The sequence below is a fragment of the Lissotriton helveticus genome, chromosome 4_1, assembly GCF_964261635.1.
Source record: "Lissotriton helveticus chromosome 4_1, aLisHel1.1, whole genome shotgun sequence".
NCBI lineage: Eukaryota > Metazoa > Chordata > Amphibia > Caudata > Salamandridae > Lissotriton > Lissotriton helveticus.
This window is the reverse complement of record NC_136063.1, coordinates 1151294334-1151307453: the sequence shown is the minus strand read 5'-3', so window position 1 is coordinate 1151307453 and position 13120 is coordinate 1151294334.

The window sequence follows — 13120 nt, the reverse complement described above, 5'->3', positions numbered from 1 at the left end:
TGGAAGTTCAGGTCCCCGAGGAGGATGTAGTCCATGGAGGCAAGGGTGTGGGTGCTGACGAGGTCGGTGATGGTGTAGCTGAACTGTGCTCGAGGTCCGGGAGGTCTGTAGACGAGTGTTCCTCTGAGGGTGGTGTTGGGGTCGGTGTGGATCTGGAAGTGCATGTGCTCGGCGGAGGTGAGGGTGTCGTCTGTGTTGGTCGAGATTCTGATGGTGTCTTTGTGGATGATGGTGATTCCCCCTCCTACCCCGTTGGTGCGGTCTCTGTGGGAGATCTTGTAGCCCTGTGGGATGGCTATGGCGAAGTCCGGTGCTGAGGTGGCGGTCTGCCAGGTCTCCGTCAGGAAGGCGACGTCGGGGGCGGTAGAGTCAAGGAGTTCCCAGAGTTCGATGGCGTGTTTGCGAGCGGAGCGAGTGTTGAGGAGGATGCAGCAGAGGTGGTTGGGTTCTCTGGTTGGTGGTTTGGTGGGCTGGATGCCGGTGAATCTGCAGTTCCGGCAGGCGAAGGGCCCTTGTGTGCACTTCGGGGTGGCCCGATAGCAGGGGTGGTCTCGTTCGGTGTTGAGTGCATGGAGGGTGCTGGAGTCGTAGTGCAGTCTGGCGTTGCGGGGGGAGCGGGGTCCAGGAGTTCTGGCACTGGGCGCGGTCCAGGCGCGGATGGGTGCAGACGGGCTGCCTTTGGTGCGCCAGCGGTGGGGCCGCTGAACGGTCTCCATAAGAGGCGAAGTGGGAGGGAGGGGCAGCTGGGAGGCGGGAGCGGGGGGCGGGGGGGCACAGAGGGCAGGGGTGCACAAGGAGCGCCTAAGAATCCACAATAACAATAGTAATAATAAAATACAGGAAAGCAAACAACAATTGCACAGTAAGGAAAAAGGAATGCAGAACCCGGGGCACACCAGCGGCGAACCCTCGGCAGCACTCGGGTCCCAGAGGAGTCGAGCGGCGTAGGGAGTGACCTACATTTACCTGTTGACACGTCAATGGCACAATTCTTCTGCAAGGATCCGATATCTGGTGTTAAACCAATTCTGTCTGAATATTCTCATCATCGCATCTCTTCCTAGATGTGTTTGGCCTTGGAAATGTTGCATCATGGTGAACAACAAGCTGTTGGGCAGCACTGGCCTTTCTTCTGGTGGTATCCAAATGTGATTTGCATTTTTCGCATATACTGCTCTGATTCAACCCTGCTTTTCTGCTTCTGAAACATTTTTCTGCAATCTCTTGAGCTCTTCCTATATATCAGCTACTGACAACAACATCAAAAAGACAGTGTCCTCTTCAGATTCATTTGTGTGAGTCCCGTCAAATATGTAAGCCAGAAGGTCGTAATACTGTGCAACTTATTCAGCATGTCTGTTTCCGACTGTGACATAACCTTTGGCACTTTGATGAGCTGCACATTTAACCAGTGTCACTTCTGTTGGTTAATGCAATAATTCAACAGTTTTCATACACCTTAAACTTGACATCTCTTTAATATTACATTTTCAGCAGCATGGATCTGCTGCGTGTACTTTGCAAGTCTGCTGTTTATCATGTACTGGGTTTTCGTTTGGTGAACAATATCTTTACGGAATGAGATACCATAGGAGTGAAAATATGTCCCAGCACTATGTTCTCACTCCTTTCTATACTGACATCAACCTCAACCAGCTACAGGATCAAATGTAGTAGAGAAATAAGCCACATGTCTTTGTGCATCACCAGACATCTGAGTAAGTACTGTGAGAGCCCAGCCCTCCCTTGCACTGCAAAACAATGTAAACATCTTACTGTAGTCAGGCATTCCTAGTGCTGAGACGCAACAGATACTTTCTCTCAGCTCGAGGAAAGCTTTAAAGCAATTATTGTCCCAGGGATCCAGATCAAGCACATCTTTGTGTGTCAGTCTCAGTAAAGGCTTAGCCACTGGGAAAAAGTTTGGTATCCACTGTCTACATTTGACAACTATTCCCACAATCATTTGGACTTTGCTCTGTGTTCTAGGTGGAGTCTTCTAAAATAGTCTCTATTCTCTCTTGTGACACTGTTCTTCCTCCTTTCTCAATGATATGTCTCAAGTAATGGACTTCTTTTTGACAGTATTACAGTTTAACACCTTCCATGCTGATGACGGCCCCCGTCCATCATGCATCACAGTGGGCGTGTGCTGATGACGGCTGGGAGCCGTCATGATCCCACCCACTCATTAAAAGGGCCGCACAGGTGCAGAATTGCGGCCGCGCCCAAGGGGTTAACTGGATACAGTTGATGTCCTTTTTCAGACAGGTGATTTAACAGTGCAACTGTATCCTCTCTGTAAGCTTCTCATGTATCGGATGCCATAAGTAGGTCATTGATGTCCTGCATGAGAACTGATCTGGAAGGCATCTGTAGACATTCAAGACTCTTTGTCAATATCTGGTTAAAAATGGACCAGCTCTCTGTATACTCTTGTGGAACTTGCCACCATGCCAAAGTCCTTGGTCAAAATACAAAAGAGAAAATGAACTGGCTGTCCTCATGCAAAGGAATGGAAAAGAAGGTCTGGCACAAGTTCACAACAATGAACAACTCCGCCATGCATGGAATCTGAAACAGTATGATGGCTGAATTTGATACAGTGGGACAACATAGAACACCAATGCTGCTGATCTTTCAGAGATCCTAAACAATCCAATATTTGCCATTATGATTTGGCAAAACCATGATTGGAGAGTTGCAAGGACCTCAAACATTTTCTTTTAAAATCCCCTCAGTATGTCTTCAATTATGGATGTTATTTCTATAATCATTACTAGGATCAAATTGTTTGGTGGTGATATTGGATATACAGCATTAGGATTTATTGCTACTCTGACAGGGTATATACATTTAATCAGTCAGATATCTTTTCTTGTAAAGTCTCATCCTTCTGGGTTAACTGTCTCCTTTAAATCAGGAAGAAACGCTTGAGCTATTCTCACTGGATATAATCCTACAGCTGTTTCTTGTCGGGCCTTTTTAAATTCAACATCATGTGTTTGAAATTCAGCACCCTCCCATGTACAGTAAATAGTGCAATTTAACTTCCCCAATAAATCTCTCCCTAGGAGGTTTACAGGGCTTAAATCACAAACAACTAACTAATGGTTTCCCTCAAATGAACCTCTTTTTACAAGAACATTTTCTGAAACTGGATTTGTTATCTATTTATTGAAAACTCCTACAACTTGGAACTTCTTTCCTGAGAGGTGTAGCTCTGGAATGTCTGCTGTTCTAACAGCGGAGCAGGTAGCTCTTGTGCTGATCAAAAATGTCACTTGGTGGCCATTAACTTCTTCTTCTACAAATGGTGCACTCTGGTTTACCTACCTCCAAGACTGCTCCAAGCATGCAATTGTCCTCCTCCCTCAGGCACCGTCATTGGGAATTGTTGGAGCATAGAGTACTGTTGAAATGGATTTTGATTTTTGTTCTGAAATGGGTTTACATTTGCTGTGGGCATCTGATTCATGTAAAATCTAGGGTTTACCATATTCTGCTGGACCATCGGGCTTATGTAACCTGCATCATTGGAACCCGTTTCTGAGTTGGCACTTGCATTTGCTGAAGTTATACAGTCTTCATCTCCATCTGATTTCCTCCTTGTATGTGATTATTTCTACTCATTCTTTCTAGATTTAGTCTACACTCCCTCGTCCACTACCCAGTCTTATTACAAAGGTGACAAAGAGATGTCAACACTGCAACATTTACCTCTACCCTGTAAAAAAAAAAATCCTCCTTGAACACCTTCCTTTCCAGCTTGCAAATCAATATCTTGCATGCCACTCTGGTTTCCTTCAAATTACTGATTTTCTGCGCAAAGCTCGTCTGGGCTAACATGAACTTCTCAATAAGCTTTTTCTGTTTCATCTGTTGTTCATCACTACAATATTTTGTATACCACGGGATCTCTTCCAAAGATTTTGCCTGCCAGTAAATCACTCTCTGTTGTTTATGCGTACTGATCTATAGTCTTAACCCAAGAACAAACTGAGACACAAACAATTGCATATCACTCGTTTTGTTACTATCGCCGACACTGCCAAGAGTCAGTCAGCCTAACCTACCTTGGGGGTCTATTCCAGGAGCGTCGCCATCGCCAAGAGTTACCGGGGCACATTTCCAGCTCGAACAGACGCCGGAGGAGGAGGTAAACTACAACTCCCAACTGCCCTCGCATTGCGCAGCCTGTGAAGACACCTCACTGCGCCAGGAGGCGCACAAAAGGACGCTCTGGCTCCCGCGGCTGGGGAGCCTGTTTTGTCACTATTGCCGACACTGCCAAGAGTCAGTCAGCCTAACCTACCTTGGGGGTCCCTTCCAAGAGCGCCGCTATCGCCGAGAGTCAACAGGGCACATTTACAGCTCGAGCAGACGCCGGAAGAGGAGGTAAACTACACCTCCCAGCGTCCCTCGCATCGCGCAGCCTGTGACGACACCTCACTGCGCCAGGAGGTGCACAAAAGGACGCCCGGGCTCCCGCGGCGCGGGACGCGCGTGGGCGTGCCCGGGCAAAGCCCATGCCAAGGGCGGGCCCGTCCATGCCCGTCAGCGGCAGGCAGAGGCTGGGCTGGGCCACCCCCCTTTCATCGCTGGACTTGAACAACCAGGGCCTGGTTAGTGTAATTCTACAAAGTCATATTGGACACTAGTGCCCGCCCAACATTGTATTAATATACATACTTTGGATTGTTTATTGTAACATGAGTAGGGGTACACGCAAGGGGATAGAGAGTACAGGGGTCGTGGGCACGTTAGATGCATTTCTCCTGCGGGCAGAATCGGTTTTAAATCATGAAATACAGTTAACACAAAAGAGATTATCAATGGAACCTTGCTTTGCCCTGACTGAAGATCCCATAGTTGTTCCCTCGTTATCCATTGTTCCACTATCAAACTGTATAGTACAAGACCATGTGAGGTCCCCACAAATTGAAGCCGAAGCCTCATTGGTAGTGCACCAAGTTCCTAATCCCCCAAACCCTTCCCCTTCTCCTCCAAGACTAACCCGAACCCGTAAGCAACCCTTAGTGTAGGAGAAGGAAATGGAACGTGTTACCCTAAGCAAAAAAAGGAAAGCAGTCACCTTACCATCAGCCACATCACAAGCTAATAAAATAGCTAAAACGAGAGGGGAGAACCGGGGGAAGAAAAATAGTTCTTCATTGCCAACAATAGGTAACACTTCTAGTCCAACGGGCAACTATGCCCAGGCCCCTTCAAGCCAGGCTGTGGAAGACCAAACAGCTTATATCCTCGGAAAACTGGAGGAAAGGCTAGTGATACTGTTTGAGCCTGTATTAACCAAATTATTAGATATTGATGCAAGGCTCAAGCTAATAGAGCAACACATTTCCATCCCCAAACATCAACCTAGTGTTGAGGGTGCCAGTGTTTCCAAGGAGATTAGACCAGCAACAGTGCTTGCTAAACCATCTTCTTATTCAGATGTCGTAGCAAGTACTAGCAAAATAGTCTGTACCCCTACAGTTAACTCGATAAGTACTCAACCCTCAGCAGTTAGGGCAGGGATTTCGATTGCCCTGACTGAAGATCCCATAGTTGTTCCCTCGTTATCCATTGTTCCACTATCAAACTGTATAGTACAAGACCATGTGAGGTCCCCACAAATTGAAGCCGAAGCCTCATTGGTAGTGCACCAAGTTCCTAATCCCCCAAACCCTTCCCCTTCTCCTCCAAGACTAACCCGAACCCGTAAGCAACCCTTAGTGCAGGAGAAGGAAATGGAACGTGTTACTCTAAGCAAAAAAAGGAAAGCAGTCACCTTACCATCAGCCACATCACAAGCTAATAAAATGGCTAAAACAAGAGGGGCGACCCGGGGGAAGAAAAATAGTTCTTCATTGCCAACAATAGGTAACACTTCTAGTCCAACGGGCAACTATGCCAAGGCCCCTTCAAGCCAGGCTGTGGAAGACCAAACAGCTGATATCCTCGGAAAACTGGAGGAAAGGCTAGTGATACTGTTTGAGCCTGTATTAACCAAATTATTAGATATTGATGCAAGGCTCAAGCTAATGGAGCAACACATTTCCATCCCCAAACATCAACCTAGTGTTGAGGGTGCCAGTGTTTCCAAGGAGATTAGACCAGCAACAGTGCTTGCTAAACCATCTTCTTATTCAGATGTCGTAGCAAGTACTAGCAAAATAGTGTGTACCCCTACAGTTAACTCGATAAGTACTCAACCCTCAGCAGTTAGGGCAGGGATTTCGATAGAGCATACAGAGTGCAGTGACACAGTAAATTCTAGGGTTGGATCTACTCTTTTCAGGGATTCCCTAAAGCTACCACCCGAATCCACACCGTACACAGTCATACTCACCAATGTTCCATCACTTAATACAAGCTCAGAGGAACACTGGTCATCCCTCAAAAATAAGGCCCTTCACTTATTAAACAACAGAAGCGGCCTGGGTATGTACCTTTTTCAAAAGTTTAAAATGATACGTAGAACCCCGTGGGTAGGTACGTCACCTAAAGTGTGCATTGGCGATTGTGTGGTTTTGAGTTTTGGGTCCCCCCATCTTGTAAGGACGATCTAAGAAAGGGCAGGGGCTAGGCATTTGAGCAGGGATGGTATTTCTATAATGCCTCTTGTTTTTTTATCGTAATACTTTTGCGCCAACTCCAAAAATGGGCAGTCAATGGAACGGACCGCAGGTGCAGAATTGGTATGAATATAATGTACCTGTCCACAATAGATTTGAGTCATTTACTAGTTTAGAGGATATAGACTGACTGAGTCGCTCACCCTCTGCACAGAAAACTTCCCCTTCTTTGGCAGATTTAGGAAATGGTGTAGTAGTGCAAGATTTAAATCCAAGAGTTGCTTCTTCCTTGCTTGTCCATGGCATGCCTAACATGGGTGGACATCCACCATCTCCGGGTTCTGCGGTGCCACGTCCCAGTTGCTGTGACTCAGTAGAGCTCGGCTATGGTAATGTTATAAATCATCCTGCACCTGGGTGTGGACAAAGTTCTTTATTAAGTAACATTGCCAACATAGGCCCTAAAGTGATTTTGTGGAACATAGCGGGTCTAGTTAGTAAAACGGTTTCTAGTGAATGGTGCTCATTCATTGAAGCGCATGACATTGTTTTTATGCAGGAGACCTGGGCCATAGAGAAAGTTTTTCATCCAGGATATTTAAATTTTTCAAAAACCGCCAAACAGGGAATGCGTGGTCGGCCGAAAGGGCGATTGACAACATGGGTAAGGCAGTGCCACCAATTTAAGCTCGAGGAGATCTATATTGACTCTAGGGACATCCTTATTACTAAGCTGCATAAGAGAAGTCCCCCAGGCATACTACTCATTAATGTTTATTCCAGGGGCAATCAAGGTGGCAAAGCTTTAGAAACGGTTGCCATTTTAGATTCCTTCTTCATAAAGCATCAAGGGAACGACTTGGTCCTAATAGCTGGTGATTTTAATTGTACATTTGAACGCCTGGATATCTATGACATGTATTTTAGTGCAGAAGAGGATGAATTGTGGTCTATTCCCACTCTGGATCTCCCTGTTATTAAAAAATGGTCTAGTGCTGCACTACAAATGAATGTTTTTTGTATGGAACATGGGGTGAGAGCAGCAAACGGGCGTTCTAATTCGGACAAAACTGGGATGGCAACATTTATAAGTGGGCAACGTGTCAGTCGCATAGACTTTTTCTTGCTTAGCAAAGAACTCTGGCCATGCCTATTGGATATGGAGGTAATTGTCCGTACTAAAAGTGATCACAATCCCTTGCTTCTTTCCTTACATAATATTAACTTTACTCAAGCAGAGGGTATGGCAGGTAGCCTAGATCATGTAGAAGTTCATGTAACTAATGACACACGTCGCCTTAAATGGTGACCCACATGAAACTGCCGGTATCAAGTGCAGTAGCAATACTCCAGGCTGAGGCAGGGCAAGAAGCATCGAGTGATAGAGCAGTTGATGTCCATGAGCACCTTTTTGATGTACTTAAATTGTATTTTATCACTAAAAGTAACTCATCTAACAAGCCGGCACGATCCAAAGCAGCTGAATGGTATATATACCTTTAGAATACTAGCGGCGGCGATTAGGTCTAAAGTTAGGGTATTACTAAACAAAAGTAGGTTTAGTTACAAGGTTGCGCAGGTAGCAGCCAAAAGGGAATGGGACGAAGAGCACTGGGCTTCCCTGCTAGAGGCTAGCTCCAGGAGAGATATGACAACGTTCTGGCACCTGGTGAAGTGGGGCAAAGTTGACCCAGCTAATGTACCAATAAAATCATGTGGAGCCACAACAGTTGGGCTCTTACTACGGAGGTCAATTTACCTGTGTCTCTGTAACCAGTGTTTTCACGGGAATGCGGACACCAAACCCTATTCTTCTGATTACAAAGCTTGAAGTTGAAAACGCTTTACTCCGGGTCCCTAAGGGCAGGGCGCCGGGGCTCGACTGTATCCCCGCAGATCTGTTCCTCCAAGACACAGGATTGTGGGCTGAATACATCCAGCTCCTGGCTAATGCCATTGCTAAAGGAGCTCGCTTACCCTGTACCTGGGCTGGAGCAGTGATTTTACCTATCTTCAAAAAAGGGGATCGGTCGTTACCGGCTAATTACAGGCCCATCAGCCTAATAGACTGTATGCAAAAGGTCATTACAAGGGTGGTGCTATGCAGAATCCAGGCATGGCTTGAGGAATTCACCATCCTTTCGAATCTTGAGGCAGGGTTCCGGCAATGTACAAGCGCTGTGGACCAGGTCATGAGGTTCATTTTGATTTACTGGCGTACTGTGACCATAGGGAGGGGTACCATCTATGCTGCGTTTGTGGACCTCAAGTCTGCTTTTGACTTGGTCCCGCGCAACAAGATGTAGAGCACACTGGAAAAACTGGGCATGCCTGCAGACCTGTTGGCCTGTGTAGTGAAATTATAAACTAACAACTTCGCCCAGGTTAGAAGAGACATAAGGGGTAATACCACATAAAAATTTCCGGTCGACAGGGGGGTGAGGCAAGGGTGCGTCCTTGCTCCCACCCTCTTCTCCTTATACATAATCGGGGTGGTCCAATTCTTCAAGGATTTCCCTACAGATGCCCCAACATTGGCGGGATCTAAGATCCCGCTTCTAATGTTCGCGGACGACACCCTCATCCTTTCTAAGACCAGACAGGGCCTTCAGTGTGCCTTTCAGAGACATTCTCTTACCTAGGCGTTCTAATAGACAGGAAGGTAACCTGGAAGCTGCAGGTTACTCAACAAGCAGTTAGGCATGCCCAACTTGCAGGTGCTTTATTGAAGGAACACAGCCAGTCCCACACAAAACCCATAGCACCGGTGCTCCAGCTCTATAAATCTAAAATTGGTGCCTTGATACTCTATGGAGCAGAGCTGTGGGGTTAGGTAAATGTGGACAGCCTACATATGACTCAGAACAAATTTTTATGTTCTATAATTGGTCTTCCACAATCGACCCCTCTAGTCCCCTTATTTCTGGACTTAGGGTACAATACTTTCAGGGACGTGGCACGCTATAGGTTGGTTGCCTACTGGAGAAGAATATGGGTAACTCCAGAACTTAACTTACCCACTATGCCCAAGCCTTGCTAGAAGTCAATGACATGGACATTTAATAGGAAATTGGGGTGGTTCAGGTCTGTACAAAATATACTATCAGACATGGGTCTTGTCCACTTGTGGTCTTCCCAGCTGATAGTGTTTTACCATCCAAATCCGAGTTTAAAGCTGCCTATTAGGCTACGGTCAACACAAAACGTATTCAGGCTTCCTCTAGCACCTCCCTGTCTAGTGTTTTTTTAGAATTCAAGCTGGAGCCCAAATATGAGGTATATTAGGATATTATTTCATCAACCCGTGATAGGAAGTTGTTCCACCAGTTTAGAGTGGGAACGCTCCCCACCAATAGCTTTACAACCAAGTGGGGTAATACACAATTCAGCCACTGCCCTTTATGTGTGGACACTATAGAAACAATAAGTCATATCTTCTTTGTTTGTCCTGCATACAGTAAACCAAGAACAAGGTGGCTGAAACCAACCTGTGTTAACATGGGCATTAGGTCTAGCCTCGAGGCTCTCCGAATCCTTAAAACTTCAGTGGCTGATCCTGTTGTGGTAGCAGTAGCCAAGTATCTAGGCTGGGTATGGGTGCTTTGCTGGAAAGAGAAGAGGCAGAGCCCAAGGTTTGCTTCTAGAGTGCCTCCCCAATCTTGGAACACCCATCTGTATTATCCCTCTAGATTAAATGTACCGCCTGCATAAGCTGAGAGTCAAATATAGGACCATAATCTTGGTTTTTTAACGTTTTAATGTTTTTAAATTATTTATAAATAATTTTTAAATGTTCAAATAAGGTGCAAGACTATATATATATATATATATATATACTGTATTACTCCTTGTAATTATCATGAGTAGCTCCATCACTGTGTTTTACTATATATTTTGTATATGTGTTTTAACTTTTGTGATTTTATACAAATCGAAATAAAGTTATAAAATGAAATGAAATGAAATGCATATCACTCTGTTCGGGATATTTGCAATCCACTTTGGTGTTGGAACACCTGAAGCAACTACTCATAGTAATCATGCACTGATTCTTTTGGCTCTTGTGAGGCTCTTTTAATCTTTTCCCAATCAATATCCTTTGGAGGAACCTTGCCTTTCAGAAATTAAATCACAGCATCGTATTTTTCCATAACTATGGGAGATGGTGCATTCGTTCGAGCATCTCTTGTAGGTTCTGCATGTGGCATAGCAACTTTACACTCTGCCCACAAATCACTCAGCACTACAATATCAAAGAATGTATTGAAATCAAACAAAATTTACATAAATCTGTCAACTTGTATGTACCATTGTACAGGCTTATCTCTCAATTTTAAACAATATTTGGAAGTGCTGAAAGATCACCTCTCCTTTAATTTGCATAAGTATTCCCTCCACCTGGTATTTCTCTCAATGGAAAAGATGAAGCCCCTTCTTTATATGGTTTATCATTTTCTTCAACTGTCTCTAATTGTTTTTTTTCTAATGCTTTATTGCCCATTTGCTCTCTAATTTCTCAAAATCACTCAATTTAAAAATGTATTTTAATAGTTCATCAATTTTTAGTCGCCTTTCTGAAAAATGCAGTATCTCAAGAGTTTCATCATCCAATTGTACCCTGAAACTTTTCTGCAATTGGACACTTTTTGAATGATCAAGTTCATGTTTTTGGGATAAGTCAGTTAGTCTATCATGAGTGAGCAACTGCTGCATATATTGTAATTTCTTTACACAAATATATCAGCTCTTTTTGTTGGTACTGATTCACATTCTCAAGATCTAAACATCCTCTGATTATTTCACCTAGCTCTACTTTTAACCTCGGGACATTTAGCGGACTTTCCTTCTCTGTTTCTGGTGTAGCAGTAAAGTGACTTTCTGTCTTTCTATTCTCAGCCATTTCTACAAGTTATGTTGGAAAAATCCAATCCTCAACTATACATTAGTCCCACACTGTGTTATTGGTGTTGTAGACAAACCTTCTTCCTTCTCTTAATAATTGAACCATTTGTGGTGGTATCCAAGCAACAAATTGTGAATTTTGCGATGTTGGGATAAACTCTATCACAGGTGCTCCCTGAACAGTCTTGTAACAGGTGATGGTACAGTTCAAGCAGTAGCACAAGTAGGTATCACTGTAGGAACATTCTTAACTCTGGCAGGCACAACATTTGTTATCACAGGATTTAGTATAGGCGGTGTCATCTATAATGGTCTTTCTCCTTGAGTCACATTTCGGTCGACAGGGGTTGTAACTAAAGTCACATTAGTTGTCAAAGCAGCCTCAGTATTGGTCACAAAGACCACATAATGTGATGGACGCCCCGCTAAAAATACATCCAAAATGTAATTCCCTCAATCACTTTCAGAAGCTGATTTATATGCAGTTCTCACACCATCTTTTCCCTGCAACCTTTTCTTTTTTGATTTATCCGATTTTTCAGTAGTAATAGCTGGAAACAGTCTAGTTCTCTTAACTATGGCTTTCCTCCATCTTTGTTGTTCCTCATCCCAATGAGCATCTGCATAATTGCGTATTGCTCTTTTAGTTTTACTCTGGTATTTCTCTCTGGCCTTATCCTGTGCTGTTTTCTCCCAAACATTTAATGCATTGTATTGTGTGGGGCTAGGTGGTGGCTATCTATTACAGCTTTTCTCTCAACCGCCCTATTATTCTTGATCCAAAAAGTAGTACATATTGGAAAAATCAAGTGACCAACATTTTCATGCATTTTGCACAGTTAACAAAGTCCCAAATATGGACGCAACCCCATTTTTGCCATCATATAATGAGCTGCTGCACCCCATGGAAGTGCCTCTTCACCTTTCTATACTGGAATTGTTACATCACCTCTTACAATATTCTTAAGTTCTTTTAAACATTTTATGATGTTAAATTTATTTAACAAATAGCAAGCAAAAATATTCAAATCTCCAATTGTTTAATACTAGACGACTAATTATTCCTAAACTCAGCTCAGCATTCACACACCAATTAACCTATCACAGCACCTCGCTCTGTATTATCATCAACCAATAACAGCACAACAGTATACCAACCAACCAATCTCAGTGTGGCACTCTAGGACATATGATCTCACCCCTTGCAGCGGTTCACATCTACTTTATAAATGTTCTCATAAACACATTTCTCCTACTCTAAGCAAGTGCAAATACGCAATCTTTGTCTGATCCACTAAAGAAAATCAAAAACAATTCTACAATCAGAATATATGCCCTTTTACTTTTCCACACAAAAAGATTTTTCACACTTGCAAATAAAGTCTTGACCAGCGGAAAATCACCCTGTCAATGTAGCTTCTCCTTTTTCACAATTAGGTTCTTCCATCACCAATCATTGCTAGTAAATTCACAAAAAATTCTTATAATCCCTATCTCAACTACGTAGTCGATGGTACCTCATGACCTACAACACAACAGTTAGTACACAAGAAAACCATAAAGTGTATTTCACACTTTTCCCAATCTCCCGACATTACATTGAAGTCTAGCAATCTCATCACCTTCTTCACAATAAG